We start from the raw sequence: 9,004 nt of genomic DNA on the forward strand, positions 1-9,004 counted from the left end.
GCTATCCAGATTGTAATAATGGTGACAACAATCTGCTGAATGCCCCCAACTTTGAAAAGAAGGTTAAATTTATATTGAACAGAATCACCACTTAAGGATCAGAGTTTGCAACAAGAGCAATAATTTGGGGGCCATGATAAGTAAACTAAATTGAAGTCCTTGAGTAGTTCATATCATATTCAAGTGTGGAATCTTCCAAACACATGGCCCTAGAGATGTTATTTCAAATCTCTCAAAGCTACACTAAATGAGTTTAAAGTTCTATGCTAAAAGTCACAAGTGGAGAAGTTTAAGAATGTATTAAAAATGGTTAGGTAAGTCACTTGTGGCCAAAATCCCCATCAGGAAAATCAGGGATGACAGAAGTAATGGAAAATCAATGAGGGGAAGAGCAATGAAAGAGTATGGGAAATGGGAGACTTGCATAATCACCTTCTGAAAGTGAGGGTAATGGAGAGGGAGAAGGGGAATCACTTTGCTTTTCCTATTTGAGATTGAATCTTCAAATGGAAGCCAGGTTTGGTTGTGCAGAGGCAATTTGGAAGCTGATGTTGTGGGAGGAACATCTAGACCTGTTGCAATCCAAGAATCCTCTTCCCCTAGAAGGAAAGGAATTCCATTGTGTAGGCCTCTCTAAGGAAGGATTGCTGTGTCTAGCACCAAAGGGAGCATAAAAACTATGTGAAGCTGAGTCCAGGTAGCTATCTTCTCAGAGAGAATTTTTCAGATCTGGCAAGACTAGAACCCGAGTCTTTCAGTTTGCCACAGCAGCAGCAATATCAACGTGTGAAGGAGATTAAGAGAGTTCAGTCCAAAGGATCAGAGTTTGCAACAAGAGCAATAGTTTGGGGACCATGATAAGTAAACTAAATTGTCCCTGGAACAGGACAGTCAAAAAACGTGTGTGAAAGATGAGGGCGGGGGTGGCTTCTGGCATAACACTTATCTAGCACAAGTGAGGTTCTGGGTTCAATTTCCAGAGTGCTCTGTACCATACACATACACACACTCATGCATAAATTTATGCATACTCATACTCATGCAAACATACATAGATAATCAGTCATATCACTTCTTATACTTAAATCCAAAATCTTTTTTTGTGGCCTGTAGGGCCCTCCTGGCTTGGGTCTCTGCCCATCTTTCTGTTCTTATTTTATATTTACTACTTTAATTCTGTGTGCCAGCTACACCATCTCTTTTCTGTCTCTTAGCACTCAAACTCTTTGCCACAAGGGTCTTTCTACTTACCTTTCCCTCTGAGTGGAATACTCTTTCCCTAGCTCTTTGAAAGTTTATTTCATCCTCATTCTTTAGACCACAGGTCAGATATCATCTTCTCCAAAAGGTCTTTTTTTTTTTTGTTAGTTTTTAGGGTAATGCAGTATTTTTTATTCTATTAATATTTGAAACTAATATTTGAAAACATTTACAATATTAATTGAACTTTACCTAGGAAAAGATCAACTTCTTTCTTTATATATATTTCAATACTGGGCATTAATAAGAGAAAATAGTCAATATAATTAGGATCAGAATTATCCTGTTAAAAATGTATCATGCTTGATGTTAGCATGTATAAAATATACACAAGTCAAGTTTTGGTATGAAATTCTTTGGCTGCAAGAAAGAACATTTGATTTACTTTACTAAGAGAAATATTTTTTAACATAGGGATGGCCTTTTCTTGGTATTTCTTCCACTGTTGATTTTTAGAACAGTTATCTATGATTGTATGAATGGAGTGAAGAAGTATTCATTATGTTAGTTCCCAATAAAAGTACATAACCAATTGTTATGGTAATAAGGAGGGGGACAAGTAATATGACTGCCCAATATTTTTGAGGTCAATAGGTTAAGCCTAAGAAGCTTAGCCAATATTCAGGAATAAAATCCACAAGATAAAGTATGAAGCTTAAGAAAAGAACAAAGCCATAAATCACTCTTTCTGGTAATGGCAATGGTGAATTTTCCACCATTTTCCTGTGACGTCGGCCAATCTCTGTGCTTTCTGTGCAAAGCACCAGCCAGAGAGCCACAGTGGAGGAGAAAGAGCTCAAAAAAGCCTTTCTTGACCACACCACCTAAATTAACCTCTCTCAGCTTGTATAACCATGTTTATTTCCTTTGAGGAATTATTGCAATCCATAATTTCACCACTTATTTGTTCATGTGCTTGTCTAGTTTTCCCAGTACAGAGTAAATCCAATCAGGCCAGGGTGTTTCTTGTCTTGTTTGGCCACTGTCTTTCTAGTGTGGTTTCTGGCACACAATAAGAATTTAACAAATATTTGTTGAATTAATGCTTGTTTAGTATATAATTGTCTGAATACCTATTGGTCCTGGAAGGATGCTGTGAACACATATTATATTGCTCTGAACACATTTTAGCTCATAGTTGGGCTTCATAAGAGTATTGTGCCATGAATTGCTAGCCTGAGAAAAGACTGAAGTTCAAAATTCCAAGTGTGATTTCTACTGGATATATATTGCTTTTGCACCATTGTAAAGTAAAAAAAAAAATCATAAGTTAAACCATTGTAAATTGGGGACCACATGTATATTAAGTATAATTATATGTACATTTTCCATTTATAGTAATAGAACTAGATAGATATTAACATACAATGTCTAGATCTGTATCTATCAAGTTAAATAGGAGACTAGATTTACTCTGAAACATTTCTTGATTTGTTTAAAATGATTCATTTGTCACTTGATCACTTATAAAGGACTTTTTTTTGCTACTGATTTTATATTCACTTAAAAAACAATATCATCAAAACTTTTAAAAATCTGCTATCCCACCAAAATAATATATTTAATTTTCTAATGGAGTTTTTAAACAATTAAAATTTTATTTGTTAATTTTATCTTTTAAAGGGAAAACAGAGAAAAATGAAAAGCAAAAGTCAATGTGGGAGGTAAGTTCTGCCAGGACTTGCAATGATCCTAACGTCTATTTAAATTACTTTGCAGTTTCAGTTTTCTGATTGAACCCAGGCTGATCTAGGCCTCTGAGAAGCAGAGAAGGCTGCTCTGTAGCCTCTTGACACCAGCATATTATGGTCCCTCTCTCCAGTGATTTAGAAAAGCAGTATAATCAAGAGAAAAGTGCCTGGGTCAGGGAATCAGGAGACCAGAGACCTCAGGTGTTATGACCAGTCAACTGTGTAAACTCAGGCAAGCCATTCTTTTCTTCAGTATAAAAATATGGAGAATCTATATCACAGTTGCATAATTGCCATTGTGTTAAATGTTGGAACTAGTACTATGAATTAAACACCATTCTCCATTTGCTTCAAATAATTCAGTGTCTGGTAAGGAAAGGACAGGCAGTTATTAAACAAAGTGTTGCAATACCACAGGAATATTTCTATAACTGACATTATGTACAAAAATGACTCAGAGGAGGAGAAAGACCTGGTGACTGTTCCTTTAAAAGGAAACAGGGGAGGCTTTACAGAGGAGATGCTTTTTGAGTCCTGAAGAATGAATAAGCTGGGGAAGGACATTTCAGTCAGATAGGGCTGCATATCCAGGGTGTAGAGGTATGATAAGGAAGCGAGAATAATAATAATAGCTCATGTATTTGTGGAGAATTTATTAGTCGTCAATCACTAGGTTAAGAATTTTGCATGAAATTTAATCCTCATTAATCAATTTTAATGAGTTAATCCTCATACCATTCTTATTAGATTGAGAGAGAGAGAGAGAGAGAGAGAGAGAGAGAGAGAGAGAGTTAGTTAGTTCTTGGTGCTGTTGAGTCTCAATAAAAATGTGCTGAAGAACTGAATGTTGAATTATCTGTGTTCTGAAAATGAGGAAATAGAGGTACACAAACTTTAAGTGATGTGTTCATTGCACTTTGCTGCTTTGCTCTGAATTGGGTGTGCCATTGAGATAGACAATGGCAGAAGGACACGACCTGAAGTTGGAGAGTTAGGCAGGGGCTGGATCATGAAGGATCCCGCATGAAGCCATTTTCTTCCTAGCTGCAAACTGAAAGTTGCTAGACTAGAGACTCTGACTGCTACAAACCACCATGAACTTGAGTATAAGATTCTGAGGCCTTATTTCAATCACATAGCAACCTCTAATATTCTTGTCCTGACTAAGTTCCTCAGGTCACTTGGCTATGAGTTCTGGGAGTTTGGGATGTTGATGGTGGAGTTGTCATTGGACAGGGTTCTGACAAGGTCCATCCAAAGAGGAGAATGGAAACTTGGCCTGGGAGGGTTCTTGACTTTTCTTTCTTTCTTTTTTAAAAAATATTTATTTTTTAGTTGTAGTTGTCAATACCCTTATTTATTTATTTATTTATTTTTATATGGTGCTGAGGATCAAATCCAGGGCCTCTCACGGGCTAGGTGAGTGCTCTACTGCTGAGCCACAACCCCAGTATGGGTTCTTGAATTTTTACTGCTGAAAAGAATTCCAGGATGCATCAAAAGCAAAACACAAGCAAAGATTTATTTAAAAACAAAGGTCTATACATCCCAAAAGGCAGTGTGAGTCCCCTAGCCTCTCAGAGAAGATGTGTAACACAATCATGGTTGAGCTCTCTGACTATGTATATGATTTTCCTCAGAAGAAATATGCAGGTTTCCAGGAAAACTTATTTGAAAATTAGGCAATCATTTGATGTTTAGGTTTAAGTATGTTTCTTTTTGGAGAAGTCGTCCAGCTATTAAAAAAAATGTGGATACATTATGGAAGTCTTTCAATCTCGCGACATTTAAATTGATTGTTTCTATTTCAGTTGATCTGTAGCAAGTGTATTTGGAGGTTTTATTCATCTAACTAAAGGGACAAGCATGATTTGTCCTGTCCACAGATCTGTGCCTCCATCTACTCAGGGTCTCTCTTTCTCTCTCTCTCTTTGAAATACCATGTAGCTCAGTGTGGAGGACATGCAATGATTGGGGCAGGTGGGTGGGGTATCCTCCCATGAGATAACTGTCTAAGGAGATGAGACTGATGGGGTACAGTTGTGTGTTCTGATCCATCCTACAGGTGTTGAATGAATCAGCCATAATGGCCTACAATGAGTAACAGTGAGTCAGTGATTCCAAGCTAAATAGTGTGGTTATGATGGGTTCTCTGTGTTGCGACCTCCCTAGCACAGGATCGACCTAACAAGAAACTCATTGCAGTAGAACAGAAAGGGCAGAGGTATTGAAGTTAGCCATGACTGTGCCTCTCTGCTTGGCCATTTACAGACTCTTAGGTGTTGGTCGTGTTCATCGTACATCTCTGAGCCTTGTTCTTTTCATCTTAAGATGGTGAAATAAATGCTTAGTTTATAAAGTTGCAATTATGCTTAAATTAATTAGATATTGAGGGAGTTTCTTATTGAGTAGGGGCTCAATAAAATGAAACCAGAATTGCTGTCAATCAAGGTACTTCAGGTTTAGACCTCTATTCTTCCTAAAGCAGAAAGGGATGAGGGAGGCATGTTGAATAAATGACCAGATGAAGATTGAATATAAAATTTTAGTGGGCGCAGATAATTTGCACTTGTTGAACTGAATTAAAGTTTAAATATCAATTTTACTCTATACACTTGCTATTTGTATTAGAACTTCTTTCCACAATCTGTATATTCCTCATCAATTGTTCCTTAAACCAAAAACATTGTCATCATTCATAATTCCTTGCTGACACCTTATGCTAACCCACAGCCTCAAAATATGTTCATTGTAATTACTTTCCCAGTATATTGGGTGACAAGTTTGATTTTATTATTATAAACTGTTGAATGGTAGCAAAAAACTATTGACCTTGATTTCTTGAGAAATTGTTATCCTTCTTTGTTTTCTGCATGTCTTCAAGGTGTTTAAACAATAGCTACAATTTATTAAGGTGATTCAGAAATGGTTTTGGAAAATACATCCTCAAGTCTTTTGTAATTAAGAAGATAAGGAAGCTTTTGTTGTTTTGCAAAAGCAAGCTTTTCTTGGAATTAAACAGTTTTCAGAAAATCCTCTTACCTAATAAATTATCTTAGATTTTGTAAGTGCTACAAAATGCTTAGGAAATCAGAAGGTAGACATATCAACTTAGAAGATTTCCATGTAGTTAGGTAAAATTCAGAGCCATGCAGATGACATTCATGATCAGTAATAGGTTGTTCCTGCTTCCAGAAGGAAGAAGAGATAGGGAGATGACCTGTCAGGTTTCTGTTGCTGATGACAACACGCCAGAATAAACAGATTGTACAGAAAAAGGGCTCACTTTGGCTCATGGCTGTGCTCTGAGACTGAGGGACCACACCTGGTGACAGCCTCTTTATACTGGCAGAATCCCAAGGTGGCACAGGGCATCACATGGTGACAGGGAGTGCAAGGAAAACTGGCCAAACTGAATGTTATAGTAGACTCTTTAGATAACTCATTAACCTATTAATCTACATAAATGCATTAAATCATTCCTGACAACAGAGCCCTAATCACCTCTGAAAGGTATGGCCTGGTCCCATTTCTTATCATCTCATAAGGATTAAACTTCAACATGAGTTTTGAATGGATGACCTATATTCAATCACAGCAGGAGGGAAGGAAAAAAAATTGCAAGAGCTCACTTTTTGAGCAAGTTGTTTAAGTATTTGATATTATTGAAAGCTGTCAACATTTAGTCACTAGCAAGTGAAGCAGAAAGTTGATGGTCATGTGAGTCTGAAAAGGCAGGATTGGCAATGCCAATTTCCTCTTTCTGCCTGCCCCTGTCTTCCTTTTTAACTCTTTCCTCTTTCTGGTCCTCTTCTTTCTCCTTCATTTCTGTCTTTTTAATTTAAAAAATTATTTAAAATTGTTCTGCATATGTATGTACACACATATATAATTGGAAATAAATGCTTAAGTTGTAGCAAGTGTATTTGGAGATTTTTTTTTAAAGGTTTATAATTTCTATTTGTTTGCCTTCTCTTGTCCCTTTTCTGTCCTCCTCAAACCAGGCAGTACTGATTTGACCTTTATTCTATTGTCTCTTATGCTCTCTAGTTGTAAACTAAAAATAGACAAACTTATAACTGTACAGATATATAATAACAGCAATTTTTAGTTATTTTTAAATATGGGATTATGTTATTCCTATGTTTTTGCATTTTCCCTTTCTCACTTGAACAAACCAACCAACCCTTAAGGAAATCTTTCCAACTATGTGATAAAAATTCAATCTTATTCTTTTAAATAATGCATAATATTTTACAATATAAATTAATCATTCAATTCAACAAACTGATGAGCATCCATATGCTTGCAATTGTTGACCATTTTCAACAATGCTACAGTAAGCACACTTTAGGTACTGATGCCCTTATTTGCATATGATATAAAATGTGATATATTGTATATGACCCAGTAGAATTATTAGATTAAGGGGTGAGAGAATATTAAGGTGAAATAAAGATTGCTAGATTGTTTTCCAGAAAGATTGTAAGACTGATATTTTACCTTATAGTGAAGAGGAGTCTCCTCTCTTTCACATTGTCATGATAATATGTTTATTTTGCCTTAATTTTTGTAAAATGTGATATATTATTATTATTATTTGCCTTTATTTGACCACAGATGATTTTGAGCATGCATTTATATGTTTGCTGGTCACATTGATTTGTTCTTATGTGAATTGTATATTTATTTCCTTTGTTCATGTTATTATATATTATTTTGTAAGACCTTTTCCTATACTTCAGATTTTGATGGTCTTTAATGTATAAAGTGTTTTTTTTTTTCCCAAGAGATATTGATCACTTATTTTGTCTGTGAATTTTGTTTATACTTATGTTCTAATTTAAAAAAAAATTATATTGTCAAATATTTTCCCCTCCATCCTCCCTTCCTTCATTCCTTCTTAATTTTCTGGTTCAATATTAAGATTTTGTTTTTTTTTCTCACTAGATTAATACATTTTTCTTTACAAACTAGATTGGATATACAGTCTTTTATATTTTCTTTCTTTTGTGGTACTGGGGTTGAACTCAGGGTCTCATGCACGCTAGGCCAGTGTTGTACCAGTGAGCTATACCCCTAGCCCTTTTATTTTTTATTTTGAGTAAATGTCTTATTAAATTGTAAGAACTTGCAATCCTCCTGCCTCATCTCCCTAGTATGGGCATATGCACTGCACTCAACTCTTACATTTTTATTTTAACTTTAAAATTTTGTTTTGTTTTATTTTTAAAGGTTAAATCTTGCACACACTGAAATCTGTCTTGTATATCATATAAATAGAGGCCCAACTTTATTTTCTCCCCAATACTATGCTAGTAGTTTTTTTTTTAAATATTTATTTTTTAGTTGTAGTTGGACACAATACCTTCATTTAATTTATTTATTTTTATGTGGTGCTGAAGATCGAACCCAGGGCCTCACACATGCTAGGTGAGTGATCTGCCACTGAGCCACAATCCCAGCCCAATACTAATACTTTTATTAAATAATTAGTTTATTACTCATGCAATGAATATGTAATATCCTTTTGCCACATATATGCTGGGATTGATTTCTAGGTTGTCTATTTTGTTCTATTGATTTATTATTTTAAATCTATTTTCATGTCAATACCATACAGACTTTTTTAAAAAATGTGGCTTTATAGCCTATTTCCCATTGTCATTAATTTTTTTCAATAAAGCAGTTATTTATTTCATACTCATATAGAATAGAAATGGAGATTTCAGGGTAGAGGTGTGGTAATCTATGCTATCCTCAATTAATCACTTCTGATATCATGGTTGCCATTTTTTTATGGGCCAGGCTGTATGGGCAATGACCAAACAGACTCCATTTTGCCCTGAGACTCCATAGCATGTAAGAAATGCTTCTCCCATGGGAAAGCCCCACCTCTGTACCCATTAATAGTTACCTACCTTGGCATACTTGGCAACACAAAATGGCAATTCTTATATAATATAAAATTGTTCTCTCTTTGGTTTTCATTTTTCTTGGGCAATGTACCCTGTCAGAAATTGATTGTCTAGATGTTAGTACTCAACTAGGGT

The 9,004-nt window shown here is 35.4% G+C and overlaps 1 pseudogene; it reads right to left on the reverse strand.

Annotated features, from left to right (window-relative positions):
- Positions 1 to 1,594: 1,594 nt before the first annotated feature.
- LOC114090613 (phosphatidylinositol N-acetylglucosaminyltransferase subunit P-like) lies at positions 1,595 to 1,979 on the reverse strand (annotated as a pseudogene).
- Between the last annotated feature and the right edge of the window lie 7,025 nt (positions 1,980 to 9,004).

The sequence above is a fragment of the Marmota flaviventris genome, chromosome 15, assembly GCF_047511675.1.
Source record: "Marmota flaviventris isolate mMarFla1 chromosome 15, mMarFla1.hap1, whole genome shotgun sequence".
Classification (NCBI taxonomy): Eukaryota; Metazoa; Chordata; class Mammalia; order Rodentia; family Sciuridae; genus Marmota; species Marmota flaviventris.